Source organism: Choloepus didactylus, chromosome 27 (assembly GCF_015220235.1).
Source record: "Choloepus didactylus isolate mChoDid1 chromosome 27, mChoDid1.pri, whole genome shotgun sequence".
Taxonomy (NCBI): domain Eukaryota; kingdom Metazoa; phylum Chordata; class Mammalia; order Pilosa; family Megalonychidae; genus Choloepus; species Choloepus didactylus.
This window is the reverse complement of record NC_051333.1, coordinates 16490738-16511076: the sequence shown is the minus strand read 5'-3', so window position 1 is coordinate 16511076 and position 20339 is coordinate 16490738. Positions and strand designations below refer to the sequence as shown.

The following is a 20339-nucleotide window of genomic DNA, read 5'->3' as shown; positions in this document are numbered from 1 at the left end:
AAATGAATGAGAGAACAAGTGCTAAATCATTAGGGTATGTTATTAATAGAATATGGGTCATAAGACAAAACATGATTAATTGCCAGATGATTGCAGTATGACAGTGGAGGCCTGGATTCTCCCAAGGCAGATTCCTTTCTTTGCATATCAGCTTTTCTTTTTCAGCACATGGATAGAGGCAGTTGAATGAACAGATGTTTTCCTAAGTCATTATTGCAAAGACAGGATGAGAGTGGGTATAATGGGACTCTTCTGTAAGTGAGGGATGATTGAACCACTTTATTAGTAGGTGAGCAGGTCCCTGCTGCCCCAGTGCAAGGGTCTGGTAAAGTCTAGAAAAGAGAATGCTGCCTAAGAGGCTTGATTCTCCTTCACCTCAAATCTAAATGCCTAAATCAGCCACTTACAAAACCAGCTGCATGGAGGAGAAAGGCCTGGCTGCCGTCACCCCCATAACCACCTGGTCAAGAGAAGGTACATGTAGCCAGGCCCACTTAGAGGCTGGGAGGATGCTGCCCAGGGCGTGGGTACTGCCCCAAGACAGAAGGCAGAGGAGAGCCTGCTGCCATCTCTGGGCACAGGGAGAGAAAAGAGCTAGTAGGCCTAGTCCTGCCCTTATGGCCTAACTGCCCACTCAAAAAGCAGGTGCCAGCACACACCCCTTCTTCCTCAGGGAGGCCCAAGTAAAGGGGAGTTTTGGGGAGAGCCCCACCACTCCCCTTTACTGAGTGGATGTGAAGGAGTGAGTGGATGGTCCCTTCTGTTTGAATTGAGATGGAAATATACGCAAAGAGGAGAGCAGTGTAGGGTCCAGAAGTGTAGGAACAGAAAAGCCGAGGTGTGCCAACTCCCCTGGATCAGGAGGGAGGTTCTGGGCCTGGCCCAGCAGCTCCGTGGTGGGCCGACTGCACAGAAGCACCCTCAGGTGGAGCCGTGGTGATAACGTCCACTTCTCAGGGTGTCAGGGAGAACCAAAACCAGTATCACTAACATATAAATACTTTGAAATATTTATAGGGGGTTGGTTTCCAGCACATTGATTGCCAGACTCTTGTGGAGTGGTAGGACTTTCGTCCGACACTTCCCTGAAAGCTCACTTATAAAACAGATAAAGCAGAACTGCTATAGGTGAAATGGGGGTGGGGGGATCTGGAATCTGCCTGGCTGCCTCCCCATACCCTCTGCAGTCTCCCCTGAGAACCAGACTCAGGGGAATCTGAGGTAAAATCCCTTGGAGCTGTAGCCAGGAAAGTCGTCTAAGCATTCTGAATGCATTTTCCTCATCCAGCAAATGGACAGATCAGACTGGATCCAAGGGTTTGTCACCCAGGTCCTCGGGGGGCAGTGGGGGAGGGGCTTCATTGACATCCTTCAGACGTGCAATATTTTGGTTTTATTTTTCCCCAGAAAAGAGGTGACAGTTTTGTTTCATCAGCTGCTGAAGAAAGGTCATGTTCATCCAGACCTGAAGGAGCACTCTGTTGATTTCTGAGGTCCCTTCTTGTTCTATTAGTTATTTCTGTTGTGAATGACAGACTTAAACTGCAGAGGGACGTTAAAGGCTCAGGGTACCTGAAAATCCCAGAGCTAGCCTGCCAGCTGCTCACATACTCCCGTCCAGGAATCCTCCCCTCTCCATTTCTGGGCTCTGCCTCTCTCAGGCCGGCTTCTAGAATGGCAAAGAACCCCTCAACAGCCCCTGCCTTACATCCCAATCCCATCTCTTTCCCTCAGTAATTCCAGCAGAAGTCCTAGGGATGTCTGACTGGCCCTTCTTGGATAAGGTGTCCCCCCCAGAGCCAGTCCCTGTGGCTGAGGGGTGGGAGCATTGAGGTAGGAGTCAGGCCTCACAGGTTTTCTCACCTGGGATTCTGTTTCCTGGTATAACCCCTGGAAGCGAGGCGCTTGGCCTGTGACGGCAACACGTGCCCGAGGTGGGCCAGGGCCGTCTCTGTGGTTGGTGGGCTGGGACTGCTGGGTAACTCCAGGGGCATCCTCCCTTCCCAGGTGGTGTGAGTGGGGTTCTGGGATATCGGGGTCTCGACAGAACTCCTGGCCCCGGAGCCCACCTTAGCTGCTGTTTCCACACCCCCTCAGCCTCTTCCTTGCCGCTGTGGCCCGTCCCATCTGTGAGGAACCCCAGACTGATGGACATGCTTGGCTTCCTCTGGTTGGTTAGTTGCAAGAAGTGGGTTCCCAGCTCAGAGAGACTTGACACCAATGCATGGCACTGCTGATCTGCCTCTAAAGAACCATCTGCATCACTCTGAGACAGAAAAGGGGGAAAAGTAGGGCAGCAGAAAAACAGTTGCCACTGCAATTTAAAAGGTGGCTATTAAAATTTTATAAGAGTTTTATTACAGGGGTTTTCTGATCATCTCAGGAATCTTTCTAATGGGAAGTGGTGATAAAGGAAAATGTTCTGGGTGCTCCTGGTTCTCTCTGCTCTGCCAAGCATCTTGAAAATTAGAATTGTTGGGGTTTCCTGGGCAGCCAGCTTAGTGATAGCAATTGGATTTTAGTCCAAGAGTCTGTTTCTGAGTTTTAAATACTGAGTTTTAAAAAAGTATGTGTACTTGTATATTTTCTGTTTCTATATATAGTAATGGTTTCTAATTTCATTTTGTACTTCAGTAAATGGCTTGGGGGTGAGCTATGGGAATGAAGAACTGCAATCACCTCTGCCTTTCTGTGTTAGTTGAAGCATTGGTTGTACAACCAAACAGGAATTCAGGGCTACCTGGCTTAAGTATAAAAGGAAATGTATGGACCCACAACCAGAGAGATTCTTCATTTGGTAGCTTCAGGTATGGCTGGATCCAGAGCCTTAAATGAGATTACCCAGGACCCTGTCTTTCTTCTGCTTCCTGGCTCTGCATTCCTTTGTGTTGACTTTTTTCTTAGACAGGCTCTGACACAAGCCCCTGACAGCTCTGCAGGTATATCCGGTCAACTTAGCAACCCCAGGGGAAATAAACTATCTCTTTCCCCCATAGTTACAGCAAATGGCCTGAAACTGTTGTTTATTGGGTCTAATCAGCCTGGCTTCTGTGAGGTCGGGGCAGAGACAGGGTGTGTTGTAGCTTTGTTGACCAGGCCTGGATTATATGTTGGGTCCATTCCTAAAGGAATCCCATGAGTAGGAAAGGTGAGGTACAGGGGACTGATGCAGAGGGGGGAATTGTAGGGTGGGCAGAAGAACAGATGCCAAGGACACCTTCCTATACTAAATTCGTCAGGACTCTGAATCTTTCCCACCCTCCCCAGGCAGTACCTTCTCTTGGAATCCATTTCACCTTTACCTTCTCATATCTGGTGTAGGGGTTCTTAATCTTGGGTCTCCATGGATCCCTAAAGGGTCCTTGGATGGATTTCACTACCGTCTAATTGAAATTTAACATTCCTTCCTTTATGAAAGAAGGCAACTGTATTAGTTTCCTGTGGCTGCTCTAATAAATCACCACAAACTGAGTTGCTTACAACAAAAAAATTTATTCTGTCATGATTTTGGAGACCAGAAGTCCGAAACCAAGGTGTTGGCCGGGTTGGTTCCTTCTGGAGGTTCTAAGGGAGAATCTGTTCCATGCCTCTCTCCCAGCTTCTGGTGGCTCTTCACAATCCTTGCCATTTCTTGGCTTGTGTTGGTGTCTCTCTCTCTTGCTATGCATGGCCTCCTTCTCTCTGTCTTCTCTTGGTGTTTCAAATCTCCCTCTTCTTTCTCTTTTAAAGACACATCAGTGGATTTAGGGCCTACCCTAAATCCAGAATGACTTCATCCTAAGATCCTTAATTGAGTTACATCTGCAAGACCGTATTTCCAAATATGGTCACATTTGCAAGTTCCAGAAATTAGGATTTGGGCATATCTTTTGGGGACCACTGTTCAACTCACTAGAGCAATAAACCACATTAAGTATTAGGAGAATCTGGTGACTTTGTCACCAGTAGGAATCACAGATATTTCCGTATCACATTACAGTTGCAGGTATCTCAAAATGTCACTTATACTCATCTGTTTCTAAATTACTATGGTTATTGGACCCACCACTAGATCTTGTCATTTAACGCATTAATAAACACATATATCACTATTTCTCAAATTTAGTTTTGTTTTACAGGTATTTTGGTATTTGAATATAATTGGTTTTCTTTGTAATGTTGTATATTGTATTTTATACATTTAAAAACATGTTCTGGAAAGGGGTCCTACCGTTCTTCACCAGGCTGTCAAAAAGGTCCCTGGTATGAAAAGAATAAAGAACCCTGGAACCCCTAGGGGCAGGCTCATTGAAGCTGTCCTGATTTGACCCCTGCACTCTGAAAAGTTGGCTAACTGCTTGCCAGGTCTCCTTCCCAGAGGCTTCTTGGAGGAGCTGGCTGGTATTTGAGCTTGGCATTGGTGTGTTTGGGAAGCATTTAGACCCTGCGCATTGGGTAGTTGGGACAGGGAGGCGTGGCCAATGTGCAGCTCGCCCTCCCTTGTGACCAGCACAACGGGAGACGGCTTTACCAAGTGGTCAAGAGCAGCTTCTGGAGCCAGGTTTCCTGCCCAGTTTGTACCTCAGTTTCCGTATCTGTAACATGGGAGTCATAATAGCACCCATTTCCTAGGATTATTGAGACAGCGAAATGAGTCAGCAATGTTGGATGCCTCGGACAGAGCCTGGCACGTAGAGTGTGAGGGTCATTATTTCATGGCCATTCCATATAGAATACTTCTAGGTCGTCCTCTCAGATCTTGTCTCCTGGACCTAGTGAGTGCCTGGCCTGTGCTAGCTAGGCTCATAGAGTGTGAGAGTGAACAGTACAGACAGTGGCTCCTCAGCCTGGAGACTTTCATTCATCCATGAAGAATTCACTCAGATATAAATAAGTTTATGAAAGATTCAATAATATAAATTAATAATCTCAAGTTACAAGTGAAGACAAGTGCTATCTCTTTGCCACTCCTCTGCTCACAGCTGTCTAAAGGAAATGTCTTTATAATGGCCCGTGGGGTGCCCCGTCACCTCCCTGCCCTCACCACCTCCCTTCCCTCACCCTACACCAGCCACATTGGCTTCCTGGTTGCTCCTGAAGAGGCTCCTGAAATGCTCCTGCCTCAGGGCCTTTGCTCTGGTCATCCTTGAGTCTGGAAGGCTCTTACCCAAATAGCCACACTGTCCCCCAACTCACATTTTCCTTCCTCTGCTCAGCGAGACCTTCCCTGGCCACTCTGCCCCATCACTGTCTCGTCAACCTGCTTATTTTTTCACCAAGGTCCTTACCGCTCCCTGACTTTACTGTGTGTCTGTTTATTGTCCTACCCCCCCTGCTAGAATGTTCCAGGAGGAAGGCGACCCTGCCCGCCCTGCTCACTGGTGTATCCTCAGTGCCTGGCACATAGTAGTGGTCAATAAATACTTGCTGAGGGAGTGAATAAATAAATGGCAGGTGAATATTGCAGCAGGAAGGCTCAAGTTGACCAAAGACATCACCGCTTTCTTCTTCTCTCTGTAGATGCACAGTCTTGGACATCGGCTCTCCTGGAACCCTCAAGGAGCACTAGTGTCCAGCATGTACTAAGGGTGAGTACGGTGTGGCCACTTGTTTGTTGGCTTAAATTTTATAACTAATACATGCAGGCATCTTTATTAGTAAAAAAGTGTATACAAGAGAGTATCCACGGGAAAGTGGAAGTCTCCAATGTCCTTCCCATCACCTGAAGTCTCACATCTTCTCCTGGGGTAATTACTGTCAGTTGTTCAGTGGCTGTCCTGCTAGACCTTTTCCTGTGCATGAACATTCCTACATATGTATAGACACACTTATAATTTTAGTGTGGTTGCTTCCACGGCACATTCTCTACTGTCCCCAACAGTATGTCCTGGAGATCTTTGCCATAAGCACATGTCAGTGTGTCATGCTCTTTTTTAAAAGAAAAACCTTTCTCAAAGTCAGTTTTTAAAAATCTATATAGATAAAGGTTTAACCACCTCTCTGATGGGGAACCAACTTGGGGGAAATTGTAAATAAGTTTTATTTATAATACTGGCCCTGTATTCAATTAATATTTCTGCAGGCTTTCAAAAAAATTTTACATAGAGTAAAATTCACTGTTTGGTGGACAGATCTTTGAGTTTAGACCAACGCATACAATTGTGTAACTGCCACCACAACCAGGAGAACAGTCCCATCACCCCAGTGTGGGTGTGCCTTGGCTCTGTTTCTCTCTAGATTAAAAATTCAATGTACGTAGTTACACATTACCTAAAACATGTACATGTGGTAAATACGTACATGTAGTAATATACAGGTTTTGAATATGTTATGTTTAGGTTTCTGGTATTTTGCTGGTGACATCCCTTTTTGTTTCTGTGGGATGGATTCCAAGCAGTAGAGTGGGCCTCAGGGTATGTGGCATTCCAGTTTGTATGGGGGCTTTCCTAAGAGAGGACAGCAGCCTTTGCTGGCAAGATACTAAAAAAGTGTTTGGGAGGGGGCATGGGGATAAAGGGTGTTGGTCTGATCCTTGAAGGACCAAGAGACCCTGACAGTAAGAGAAGGTAGGGAGTGGAAGATTTTAGCATCTAGACTCTGGACACCCGCAGTGGTTGGGATTTATCAGTGGAACTGTGGGAACTGAGTGAATATAAAAGGTAACTTTTCTCTTGGCTGTTCACTGGGTCTCATCAATTCCTGGCAAAGCCTTGCCGGGTACCTACAGTTGTTTGTGGCACAGTGTCTACTGGCCAGGATTCCATCAAAGGGTGCATCTTAGCACAATTCTTTATTAACTTATTTATTCTTAAGTAATTTTAGACTTACAGAAAAGTTGCAAAAATAGTACAGAGAGTTCACATACACCCTTCATCCAGCTTCCCCCGATGTTCACATCTTATACAATTATCAAAACCAGGAAATTAATACTTGTTCAATACTATTAACTAAATTACAGTCTATTCAGATTTCACCGGTTTTCTCCCATGTCCTTTTTCTGTTCCAGGATCCCATGTTGCATTTAGTTGTCACATCTCCTTAATCTCCTCCAATTTGTAACAGTTCCTCAGCCTTGTCTTCCGTGACCTTGACACTTTTGAACATACTGGTCTGTTATTTTGCAGAAAGTCTCTCAATTTGGGTTTGTCTGGTGTTTTTTCATGACTGGATTGTTAGAAGCACACCACAGAGGTGATGCGCCCTCCCCAGGGCACCAGGCCCGGGGTTCTGGGATGCTAGCGTGTCTTCTCATTGGTAAGGTTGACCTTGCTCATTAGTTAAGGTGGTATCTGCCAGGTTTCTCTAACGTAAAGTTGCTGTTTCCCTCTGTAACTGATATATATCTTGGGGAAGATACTGTGAAACTATGCAAATATTTTGTTTCTGCTCAAACTCTCACCCACTAATTTTAGCAACCATTGGTGGGTGGATCTTGCCTGTCCATGATTATTGCTGTGGTATTAACCTAATGGTGAATTTTGTATTTCCCTTATTCCTTCTATATTTGTTAATTGGAATTCTTCTGTAAGCAAGACCCATCCCTTCTCTCTTGTTTGTTTTTGTTGTTTTCCTACTTTAGTTGTTCTTCTTCCTTTTTTTCCTTATAGAGAAGTTGTGAGTTTATAGATCATGCATAAAATACAGGATTCCCATATACCACCCTGTTATTAATACCTTGCATTAGTGTGGTACATTTGTTACAGTTCATGAAAGCACATTTTACAATTGCACTATTAACTATACTCCATGGTTTAACTTAGGGTTCACTGTGTTGGGCAGTTCCATGGATTTTTTTTTTTTTTTTTTTTTTTAAATTTTATTCTAGTACCATATATACCTCCTAAAATTTTCTCCTTTTAACAACATTCAAATATGTAATTCAGTATTGTTAATTGTATTCACAATGTTGTGCTGCCATCCATCTATTACCAAAAGCTTTTCCACCATCCCAAATAGAAACTGTGTATATTTTGAGCCTTAACTCCCTATTCCCTACCAGCACCCTGTCTCCTGATAACCTGTATTCTAGGTTCTCGCTCTGTGAGTTTGCTTATTCTAATTACATCATATCAGTGAGATCATACAATATTTGTCCTTTTGTATCTGGCTTATTTCACTCAACACGATGTCTTCAAGGTTCACCCATATTGTCACATGTAACAGCACTTCATTCTTTTTTACAGCTGGATAATATTCCATCATATGTATATACCACATTTTGTTTGTCCACTCATTGGTTGATGAACACATGGTTGCTTCCATCTTTTGGCAAACTGTGAATAATGCGGCTATGAACATCAGTGTGCAAATATCTGTGAATCCTTGCTTTCAATTATTTTGGATATATACCTAGAAGAGGTGTTGCTGGGTCGTATGGTAATTCTATATTTAACTTTCCTAGGAACTGCCAAACTGTTTTCCACAGCAGATACACAATTTTAAATTGCCACCAGCAATTAATGAGTTTCCCTGTTTTTCAACATCCTCTCCAGCACTTGTAATTTTCCATTTATTTAATAGTAGCCATTCTAGTGGGTGTGAAAGGATATCTCACTGTAGTTTTTATTTGCATTTCCATAATGGCTAATGATGTAAAACAGTTTTTCACATGTGTGGTTTTTTTTGTTGTTGTTGTTTTGGGCCATTTGTATATCTTTTTTGGAAAAATGTCTGTTCAAATCTTTTGCCCATTTTTAAATTGTGGTGTTTGACTTTTTTGTTGTTGTTGAGTTGAAGGATTTCTTTATATATTCTGGATATTAAACCTTATCAGATATGTGATTTCCAAATATCTTCTCCCATTGTGTAGGTTGTCATTTTACTTTCATGATAAAGCCTTTTGAGGTGTAAAAGTTTTTATTTTGATGAGGTCCCATTTATCTATTTGTTCTTTTGTTGCTTGTGCTTTGGTTGTAAAGTCTAAGAAACCATTGCCTAAGAGAAGTTCCTGGAAATGCTTCCCTGTGTTTTCTTATAGGAGTTTGATAGTTCTGGCTCTTATATTTAGGTCTTTGGTCCATGTTGAGTTGATTTTTGTATATGGTGTAAGGTAGGGGTCACCTTCATTCTTTTGCAAACAGAGATTCAGTTTTCCCAGCACCATTTGTTGAAGAGACTGTTCTTTCCCACTTGAGTGTTCTTTGCCCCTTTGTCAAAAAACATTTGGCCATGAAGGTGAGGGTCGATTTCTGAGCTCTCAATTCAATTCCATTAGTTTATATGTCTGTCCTTGTGCTAGTATCATGCTGTTTTGATTACTGTGGCTTTATAATAAGTTTTAAGATGGAGAAGTATAAGTCTTTTGCTTACAATGGGGTTAAAATTTGAAACCCTTAATCTATAATAGTCATATTTGATTTGATGCTTGACTTCAATAGCATATATGTATATATATACACTATTCCTAAACCCCTCTGTCCCCCCCACCTTGTTTTGTACTTGTAACAAATTATATCTTTGTACACTGTATGTTTGAAACCATAGATTTATCATTACATTTTATGTGTTTGCATTTTAGCACCTGTAGGAAGTAAGAAGTTGAGTTACATACCAAAAAATATAATACTATAGTATTGGCGTTTATAATTACCCAAACAGTTACCTTCACCAGAGGTCTTTCTTTCTTTCTGGCTCTTTGAACCACTATCTTTTTGTCCTTTCCTTTCAATCTGAAGAACTCCCCTTAGCGTTGCTTGTGGGACAAGTCTAGTGTTGCCTCCCTCAGCTTTTGTTTATTTGAAATGTCTTAATCTCTCCCTCCTTTTTGAAAGAAAGTCTTGCCTGATATAAAATTTTTGGTTGCCAATAGTTTTCTTTCAGCACTTTTAAGTATTTCAACTCACTGCCTTTTTGCCTCCATGCTTTCTGATGAGAAATCTATGCTTAATTCTTACTGGGACACTCTTTTGTACATAACATTTGACTTTCCCTTGCAGCTTTCAGAACTCTTTCCTTGTCCTTTGCATTCAAGGGTTTGATCAATAAGTGACAGGGTGTTTTTTTCTTCAAGCTTATCCTTTTTGGTTTTCGATGGGCTTCTTGGATGTGCAGATTCACATTTTTTGCTTAGTTTGTGAAGTTTTCTGTCATTTCTTTGAATAGTCCTTTGGCCCCTTTCTCTCTTTCTTCTCCTTCTGGGACTCCCATAATGTGTATATTGAGACATTTGATGGTGTCCCAGAGGTCTCTCAGGCTATTTTTGCTTTTTATAATTCTTTTTTTGTTTTGCTCCTTATCCTGACTCATTTCAGTTGTCTTGTCTTCAAATTCACTGATTCTTTCTTATGCCAGTTCCAATCTGCTGTTGATAACCTCCTGGGCATTTTTAATTTCAGTATTGTGGTCTTCAACTCCAGTAGTTCTGTTTGGTTCCTTTTTAAAACTTTTATCTCTTTATTGAGATTTTCATATTGTTCTTTCATTGTTTTCCTGATATCCTTTAATTCTTTCTCTGTATTCTCCTTCATATCCTTGAGCATAGTAAGGTCATTGTTTTAAAGTCTTTGTCCAGTATGTTCATACTCTTGCCTTCTTCAATGATATTTTCTAGATTTTTATCCTCTTTCTTTGGGTGGGCCATCATTTCTTGTTTCTTTGTTTGTCTTGTAATCTTTGGTTGCACATTGTACATTTCAATATTTTAAAATGTTAACTCTGGGATTTATTCCCTGAGATGTTTGTTTCTTGAGTTTGAAACCAGCTGGTTATATGATAGAGATTCTCTTGAGTGTCAGCCCACCTATCAGGAAGGCCCACACAAGGTGAATGCAAAGTGCAGGGTCCTCTCCATCTTTTCTGGGTCTGTGTCGTGTCCTGGGCTTGTGCTTGCTGGTGGCTTTAGGAGTTCCCCTGTTTTCGGAGTCTGAATGTCCTCTCTACTTCCCAGAAGACAGACCTTCTCCCTATCCTGGTGTTCCACTGCTGGACTTAGAGCAGGTGAGCCTCTGCCCCAGCTCCTCTGCCTTGATTGTTTCTTACACTGTGCTTTGTTTCAATTTGTTTTTGCCTGGAGGGCAAATTATGGGAGGTGGGGCCTCTAGAAGAGGAGTTTCCAAGTCAACCTTTCCCAGCTTAGCAAAGCCAGGAACCCACTAAAGGACTGCCAACCAGCTTCAGACTGCCCTGGAGAAGGCATGAAAGAGGGGCCAAGAAGGGCACCGAAACTTCTTCCGTGGTTCCCCAAAGCTGTGCTTTCTTGACCTGCAGAGCAGATGCAGCTCTTCAGTTGTCCTCTGCAGCCCTGAGGAAACACCATCTTTAATCTCCTCTGTCCCCTTTGTCCATAGCAGGTTGGAACAGTGGCATCCCTCAGAGGTGGGCCTCCAGCAATCCAAAGTACCTATTCAAAAGCTGTGATCAGCAGTTGGCCCATGCCCTCCCTGGATCTTGGGGATGTGGACTTTTATGTCCCTTTCTGGCACCAGCAAGCTACACTAGGGGCTGGACCCCACTGTTACCTGCCACAAGAGTGGAACATGGATGACTGTAACCACTGTGTGAAGAGAGCAGTTTATTGGTATTTACTGTAATTTACCAGTCTCTTCTGCTCTTCCAGTATGCTATACAGTGTTCTGCTGGACTCAGAGTTTGGAAATAGTTGATTCAGACAGTTCCTGCCTGTTAGTTATTCTGGTAGAGAGACTGATTTTGGAGCTTCCTATTCTGCCTTCTTCCCACAATCCTTCTTCCTTATTTCTTTTTCAGTTGTCAATTTGTATCTGTGTGGGCTTGTGGATACTTCTTTTAATCTAGCATATTCTTTCTAATGTGAAAAAAAGTCCCAAATTCTGAGTGAACTCCCAGCACTTCCTTTCAAACTATAGAAGGCAGGCATTTTCCCTACGTGGTAAACCAGGCCTTCAGGAATTCAGATGCTTCATTTGTTCATTCGTTTGTTCTTTCATTCATTCAACAGATATGCATTTAGGCACCTGCTTTTATGTTCCAGGCACTGGGGATTCAGCAGTGAAGAAAACAAGGCAGTTCCCTAAGGGAACTGACATTCTACTGGGGAAGAAACCAATAGACATTTAAACAGGTGAATGTAGGATAAGTTGGAGGGGGTAAGTACTACAGAGATGAAGAGGGCAGGGAAGGGGACTGAGCGTAACCAGGGGCGACTTTAGACCAGGTGACGGGGAAAGGCCTGAACAGAGGAGTAAGCAGGTGCCCAACCTGATTCTCCTACTGGCCGGCTGGGAGATCTCAGTCGCATCACCTCATTCCTCAACTGGGCTTCAGAAATCGTGGCAAACAGAATGTGTGGCCTCCTGTGCCCAGCTATAGCCCACTGTTGCCCTGAGAAAATGCAGGCCGTGTATTACCACACCTTCTGATTTTTTTTCCTCAATAGTAGACAAAAATGAGCAATTTCTCTATTCCATTCAACCCAAGTTATGCTACCTGAGGTAATTTTGAGTGGTACATGGAAGAATATATTTTGTTTCTTTTCATTGTTTATATTTTTTTAAGTTACTGTTTCTTTGTAGCAGAAGATGCCCATTTTTTCATTTTTTGGTGATATAGATTCCTTTTTAAGTACATATATATAAGTTTAAAAGTGAGTTGATTTAAAGAAAATATTAAGTAAATAATTGTACAGTTACGATGCTGATGCAGTTAAAAAGGAGGGGTGGAACACAGCACAGAAGCTTGGTAAACATGGTTCTGGTTCAGCCTTCCATTCCTCTTCCTCTCGATCTGGGGATCTCAACTGTGGTCTTAACCGTGGTTTGCAAACTGAGGGTAGCAAACAATGACCAGGGGCATTTGGGTCTTGGTAGGAGCATCAACCAGGAATGCTTTCAACTGCAAGAACAAAAATCCCAGCTCAGAGCAAAAGAGAGTTGATTTCTCTCACGTAACAACAAATGGAGGTACTTGGCTGCCAGTGTTAGTTCGGTGACTGAGTAATGTCAGGGCTGGTGTCTCTTTGGTTCTCTTGGCCTTTACCCTCATGGTAGGAAGGATGCTGCCCCAGCCCCAGGCAGGACAAAGAGAGAAGGGAGCTCCAGCAACATGTGTCACATGGAAACGTGTGTCACCAAGGAAGGTGGGAAATTTTGTTTAACTTTTCACCCTTTCCCGAGGAGGAAGCAAGAGAAAAGGGGGATTGAGAGTGTCAGTTGGGCTAGCTGGCCAACAATGTCTGCCTCCATGATTGAAGAAAAACAATAATAATTAACATTAATGGTTGCTGATGGTGCCCAGCCCTGTTGTAAGCACTATATGTCTGTGATCTCATTCAGCCCTTACAATCACCTTACGACGCCGCCACTGTGATATTCCCACAGTAATGATGAGGAAACTGAGGCACAGGGTGGTGAAGCTGCTTGCCAAGTAGAGGAGCCAGTATGGAACCCATACAGTCTGTCTCCAGAACCTTTGCTCTTAGCCACTACTCTTTCTTGCCTCATAGAAGGTTCTGGGGGTCCCTGACTACTTGCCGTCTAGCCTCACTATAAATTCTTCCAACAAAGGAGGAACCGGGCAGTATATTTTGCTTTGGGTCTGATTTGGTCATTAAAAAGCTTTCTTGTGACTCACATCCGCCTATTTGTAACTACCTCCCACTAGTTCTGGTCCAGCCCTGCTGCGTAGCACCAGCCAAGCATCTTCTTGGTAGCCAGGGACTTGCAAATGGCTGAGAAGATGTCTCCTGGCCTGCCTTTTCCAGACAAAATGTACCTGTGCTTTTAAGCATTCTTCCTGGAATATGGCTTCCTATCTTGTTACCTTTCTCTGGGGTTTTGCTTGTTTATAATTTCTAATCATTAGTTCAACACACATTTAAATTGTGCCTCTTCTGGTCCAGCCCTATGGTGAGTGATGCTGGAGGCAAGGTGCTGACAGAGACAACCCTGACCCTACATTCTTGGGGAGGCAGTGAGTGAGGCAGACCCTCAGATGGTGACAGCCCAGGGGGTCAGCGCTGTGAAGGGGAAAGCCCAGGGGACTGTGGGGTCAGAGAGGGCTCCCATAGGCAGCTTTGGGCCTTGGTGAAGGAGCAGTTTACCCCTTCTCTACCTCTCCTTTCTTTGGTGAATTTCTTTCACTGAATCTCCTTCTGAATATCCATTTCCTTCCTCTGTAAAATGAAGAATTTGGACTCAGGGGTCTCCAGCCAGCCGATTTTGATGGGCAGGTCCATAGCCCTGGTCCTGTGCTGGGCACTAGGCTTATAGTTATACTTTTCTGGACATACAGTGGTCGGGAAACACCCCAGACTGATGAGAGTTCTCATCAGGGGAGCCAGTGGGCCGTGGGAACCCAGTGGAGATATTTAACCCTGACTTGGGGGTTTCAGGGCAAATTTCTTGGAAAGGTGACATCAAGGATGGGTTGACATGAAAGAGCGTGGGCTTCAGAATCCAGCTGAGCTGGGTTCTAGTTCTAGCTTATCCATTGACTAGGCCCAAGGGGGCTTCTTAACTCTGGGAGCTTCTATGTCCTCCTAAGTTTTTTTTGATAATTAAATGTAATTACAAATTTGTACCTGGGACAATGCCTGACACGACATAATCACATAATAGAGAATAACATGATGATGATGATGATGATGACGACAACGACAGCGATGGCAGTAGCAGCAGCAGTGCTTACTTTGCAGCTTGCATTCGTTACCCGTGCTCTATGTGAGAGCTTAGCAGCTTATGTCTCCCAGCATGTAAACTCATAAGTGTACCATGGCTGCTATTGTCATATTTATTTTCCAAATATGTTAGCATTTACCATGTGCCTAGCATGGTGCCTGGATTTAGCAGGACTGTGCTCTGGGAACAGGGCTTGTACAGCTGGGGTGTGGGCTGGAAATTTTGTGGGAGAAAAGAGGAGTTTCTTTAGTGTCTGTTGGAAATCCATAGCTGTCAGTCCACCATTGAAAACTCTGCCTCTCTCGCCCAGTCTCTGTTGGCCTCCAGAGCACAAGCTGCCCTTGACCTCTGTGGCCATAACGCATGGATGCTCTGCTGAGCCCAGCCCATCAGCCAAGTCCCAAATTCGACCTGACAGTGTGATTTATTTTCTGGGACGGAGCCAGGAGGTTAGAGCCCCAGTGGGTGATTCCACGGGAAGGTTGTCAGCCTGAATTAGTCCAGGCTGGTTCACACAGCCCTGCTGTTTCAGTTCCTCCAGCTAACAGGGTTTTCCAGGGTGTTGCTGGCTTCTGAGCAGCCTCCACTCTCATCTACACGGGCTGGGACTTGGCCATGATCCCTAAGGAGCGGTGTTTGCCGAGAGCCCCTGAGGCAGTCCCTTTCTGATGGAGTGGAGGCTCTGGGGCCTTTTATCTGCCTCATCAGGAATTGGAAGTGGTGATTCCCCAGGGAGTAGTTCTGTCCCCCTCTCTCATCCTTTCAGAGGTTCGATTCTGTCAGCTGAGAAGCCATTGCCTTGCTCCTCATCTCCCAGTCCAGTGATCACAATTACTTCTGCCTCTAGCTGCCTTCATTCATTTGCACAAATGCCAGTGACAAGCAAGATTTTGCTGCAGTAACAAATTGACCCTGGAATCCTGGAAGTTTGACACAAGTATAGATTTCTTATTAATGACACAAGGCAGATCAGATGGGGGTACTTTACCTTGTACTTCAGGGACCCGGGCTGAGATGGGGGCTCCCCTGTCTTCTGGCTTCCACAACTGAACACCCCACACCCAGGTTCAGCACAGCAGGAGGATTAGACGGTGGCACAATGGTACTTAAATGCCGTAAGTAATTACAGAAACAGCTGTGTAATTACACCTGCAGTAAGTGCCTGACAGAGGAGTCCAGAGTGCTGAGAGCATATCCAAGGGGGGTTTGACATGTTTGGGGAGGTCAGGAGATGTCATAAGGCCTGACCTTTGAGAGGAGGCTGAGGGCTGAGTAGGCGTTAACCTAATGGCACTGAGGGGTGGGGGAGCGTTTCTGGTGGAGGGGGTAGCTGGGAAGGGGCTTGTGTGGCTGCAGGGTCATGAGTAGGGGAGCAGAAAGGATGGCAGGTTGTGAGGGTTTGATTAGCTGTGCAGAGAAACTTGGTGTTTGTAGTGCCCACCTTTTGGAGCTGTTAAAAGAATTAAATGAGCTCAGTCATTCTTTCAACACTTGCGGAGTTCTTGCTCTTTGCCAGGCAGTGTTTTAGGTGCTAGGGACACAGTGAACAAGATAGACAAATATCCCAGCTCCCATGGAGCTGGCATTTTAGAAGGGGGAGATATATAACGAGAGCATCTAGGAGAATGTGTTAGTTGAGATGCTTTGCACTACAAGTAACAAAACCCCACTATCACTGGCCTAAACAATCAGGAAACGTTTGGGCACCCCAAATCCAAAGGCTCTTTGGGCTGCCTTCTAGGTTGGCGACATGGCAGCTCAGTGTTGTGTCACAGGCCTGGGTTCATTCAGCCCACAGCTCTGCTCTCCGTGACGTTGGCGGCAATGCTGTGTGCAGTCTTAGGGACAGGAGCAGGAGCTTTTTCAAACTCTGCATGCCCGAAGGATCTTGTAATAAACTCACCTTGTAGACAGTGAATTGCAGAGGCCAGTGGGAGAGCAGGGAGAATGGTGAGGAGGCTGCTGCCAAAGTCCAGGTGGGAGACAATAAGGACAGGACCCAGGATAGGGATAGTGGAAGGATGAGGGTGGCAGGTTCTGGATACCTTTTGGAGGTAGAGTGGACAAGGTTTGCTTAATGGCATGGTTGCTCCAAAGGAATGGTGACAGCAAAGTCCACCGGGTACTGTGTCTTTTTCTTGTTAAAGGCATGGTGTACATTTGCATAGTAGAAGCACCGAGAAATCCCACAGGAAAGAACTTGCTTCTTTGTCCGTGGAACTCTTTTATTTTCTAAAAGACACCTGGTAACATGTTCTGCAGAATAATTTGGAAAGTGTTGCTTTAATAATGACTCCCATCCTTGGCTGCACATTAGAATATGTGGGAGGGTTTAAAAAGATTCCGAGGCCTGGGCCCAGACCAAGAGAATTAGAGTCATTGCGAATGAGACCTGGACATGGATGTGTGTGTGTGTGTGTGTATGTGTGTTTTAAAGTTCCCATGTGTTTATAAGTGTGCAGCCAAGGGTAAGAACGAGTACTTTACCATGTCCTTGGGTGAGGTTCACATTAAAAAACTTTGTTTTGCATTTCTGATTATCAAAGTAATACTTGCAAAGAAATCAAAGGACCAAAAATCCCCCAAGTTAATCACTTTTGCAAGTTGGTGTGTGTCTTTCAGATTTTTTTAAATAGCTGTACTAAAAATACACCATATGTGTCCCAGAACAAGGTGATTCCCCATCTTTCCAAAGAGAAAATTAAAAAAAAAAAAAGTTTTGGCGTCAACTTGAAATGTTTAGAGATATAGATGATATAATCAACTGCCTATTTATATTTTTTTAATTTATTAATTTTGTGACTTTTAGACTCGTAACAGCAAAAATGTTGGATTCAAAATGTTACTTATATCCTCTGACACACAAGAAAACGGTGTTATTCACCCTCTTTGCTGGCATCTTTATTATCACTGGAGTCGGTTTCTGAGTCATCTGTGCAAACTTTCAGAACACAGCAGCTACAAGTCCATCTAAAGTGTATGTGAGGTGGCACTTCTTGAGTCTGTGTGTTATGTTAGTGCTGGATATTTTACCCCATGCCTCAAGAATCCAGTCATATACCACTGAACAGTTTTCTAAAAATTCCTCCTATTGGTGATCTCTATAGTGTAGCCACTAATTCACTATGTTACATTAAAAAACAAAGTTGGTGTATTTTTAAGGACAGTTACCCAAATTGGATAAGTAACTGAATAAATGTGAACAAATGAAAGTGGTAACATAAGCAGGTGCTTTTGAGTCAGTCTGATCATTAAAATATGAATAATAAAAAAGACAATTAAGAAAAATTAAATATCTCCATATAAGTTCATCTCATACCATGGCACTTTGCTTTAAGACAGTTTTCGTTATTACCTTACCCTTTTTTAAACTGTCAAAATTCAATTTAAATGCACCACTATATACAGTAAGACTTTTACATCTCATACTTTGTTAAATTAAATTAATGTTGCTTACAATTATTTGTCCCTCTCATGCTCTTTAAATGGATCTTTAAAGAGCCTCTTTAAGTGACTTACAACAGTTGGAATTGTGGGCTCAAGGCCTTAGGAATGGTCAATAAGTCTCTGTTATAATATATGCCTCCTTTTTTTTACTGTTGCCAAAACTGGCATCATTTAAGTCTTTAGAAGTTAATGTGTCTTTCCCAAGTAGCACTTTGCTCAAAATAAATTAATATGAAAGACTCTGAAAGACAATTATTATTTCTAAGGATAAATTGTTTTGGTGGGGGGAGCTTGCTTTATATTTGAATAGATCTTGTATCCAGAATAAATAAATAAAGAGCCCAGTGGTGTGTAAGAGCTTCCTGCCATGAGCTGTAATTCATTGGTGAACCTGAGTTTTCTGACTTCCCCAGCTTAATCTCATTCATTCAATCATTTAGCATCAATTGATTTCCAGTCTGCTACCCTGAGAACTGGTAGAGAGAACAGTGGTAAAGATGACCTGTGTTGGAATTGCAGCCCTCCACTTCTAGCTAGCATGTGACTGTGGCCAAGTCCCTTAACGGCCCTCTGCCTTGGTTTCCCCATCTGTAAAATAGAGGTGATAATATTACCTACCTTATACAGTGGTTGTGGGAACTTAGGCTGTAGTACAGCTCTACAATGCCAGGTGGAACCTGATCAAACTGATATATTGTCATAGTTCACTTCAGAAATACTGAGGGGATGAACCACCAGTGCTTCCTCAGGCCTTGCTATAGAGGTACAGACTCTGAATTGTCTTTCTAAAATCCAGCATATTCTGAATTCCAAAACACATTGGGCCCAGGGGTTTTCGAAAGGGATTATGTAGCTGTATATAGAAAGCACTTAGCCTAATGCTGCCATATGCTAAATGCTCCCTAAATGGTAACCATTTATTGCTATTATTGCTAGTATTATTATTTAAATTGCATACCTCACCATCCTTAATCATCATGGAAATGCAAAGGATCCACCACTACACACCGAAGGGCTAAAATAAAAACACACCCTAGGCAAAAATGAGGTCAGAGAGTTCCATGTGAAGCCTTGTAGGGACTGTGGCTTTTTTCCTAAATGTGTAATGGGAGGGCTCTGAGCAGAGGAGGGACATGATCTGACTCATCTCTTAACAGAGGCAGGGTGGAAGCTGGGGTGGGGGCCAGGGAACCAGGAAGGAGTCTCTGGAGAGGGTCTGTGGTCCAGGCAGGAGATGGGGGCTGGGGTAGGAGACTGGATGTGGAAAGTGAGAAAAAGAGAGAGTTCTAGGATAACAAGTAGGTTTTGGCTAGAACCAAAGCAGGTGAATGGTGAAGGCATTTATTTGAGGAATACCAGGTTGGAAGTTTGCGAAGACAGCAGAAGGTGGTATGAAAAAGCAAGATGACAGTTTGGCTCTGTTACTCAGAAGGTGCCTTTTAGACAACTGGGTTGAGATAGCAAGCAGGCATTGGGATATATGAGTCTGGAGTTCGGGGCAGAGAGAGGTCCAGGCTCGAGATGTGAATTTAGGAGTCCTCTGCAAGGAGGTGTGGTATTTAAAACCACAGGATTGGATGAGGTCCCCAAGGGAGGGACATTGATAAAGAATAGAAAAGCTGTCCAGAGAGATGGTGAGGAATCGCAGAGGAGGCCGGGAAGGGACGCCAGCCGGGAGGGACCGAGGGACCCAGGAGGCCACAGAGGAAGAGGAGGGCAGCGAAATGGCTTCTGAGTCAGGCGATGTGAGGGACGGTGGTGGGAACAGAGTTGAGAGACAGGGCTTTGTGTCCCTCCCCCCAGTACACATGCTCTGTGTGAGGTGTGACCCCACATTTTGTTTGTTGTTGTGTCTCCAGTGCTCAGACCACTCCTGACCCACAGTAGCTGCACAATAAAAATGTGTTAAATTAACAGCTCCTTGGTTTGGGGCGGGATTAAAACCAAGTACCCTTGGAGTCAGAGGCTGTTGCTTGAGAACCTGTCAGAAAATTACCCCCAGGATGTGCTCGGCTCCCGTCCCGATGTTGGGGTGAAGGAATTACTGATTGCCTGCTCCCGTGGGCAAGACTAATATGGCTTCCCCTTGTGAAAATGACCTCATGGAACTGTTGTGAGGAGGCCGGGAGGTTGTGCTGGAAAACAACTGTGGGTGTTTAAGAAATATGAGCTGTTGTTTAAAGTAATAATGTCATTATCACTGTTCCAATTTCATGGCACTCGCAGGTCAGTTAAAGAGACAGGTAATAAATAATCACTCAAATAACCACACAATTATAATTGTGGTTATTACACCTTGAGAGAGAATAACAAGGCAGGAGG

At 43.8% G+C, this 20339-nt stretch overlaps 1 protein-coding gene across 5 annotated transcripts in view; it reads left to right on the top strand.

The window, feature by feature from the left end:
- The window catches only part of SIPA1L3 (signal induced proliferation associated 1 like 3), a 245329-nt gene that overhangs the window by 94470 nt on the left and 130520 nt on the right, over positions 1-20339 (top strand). For all 5 annotated transcript variants that reach the window (XM_037818891.1, XM_037818889.1, XM_037818886.1 and 2 more), the window contains one exon: positions 5500-5567. The gene's annotated coding sequence lies outside the window, so the exon portion shown is untranslated. The remainder of the gene's footprint in view (positions 1-5499; positions 5568-20339) is intronic.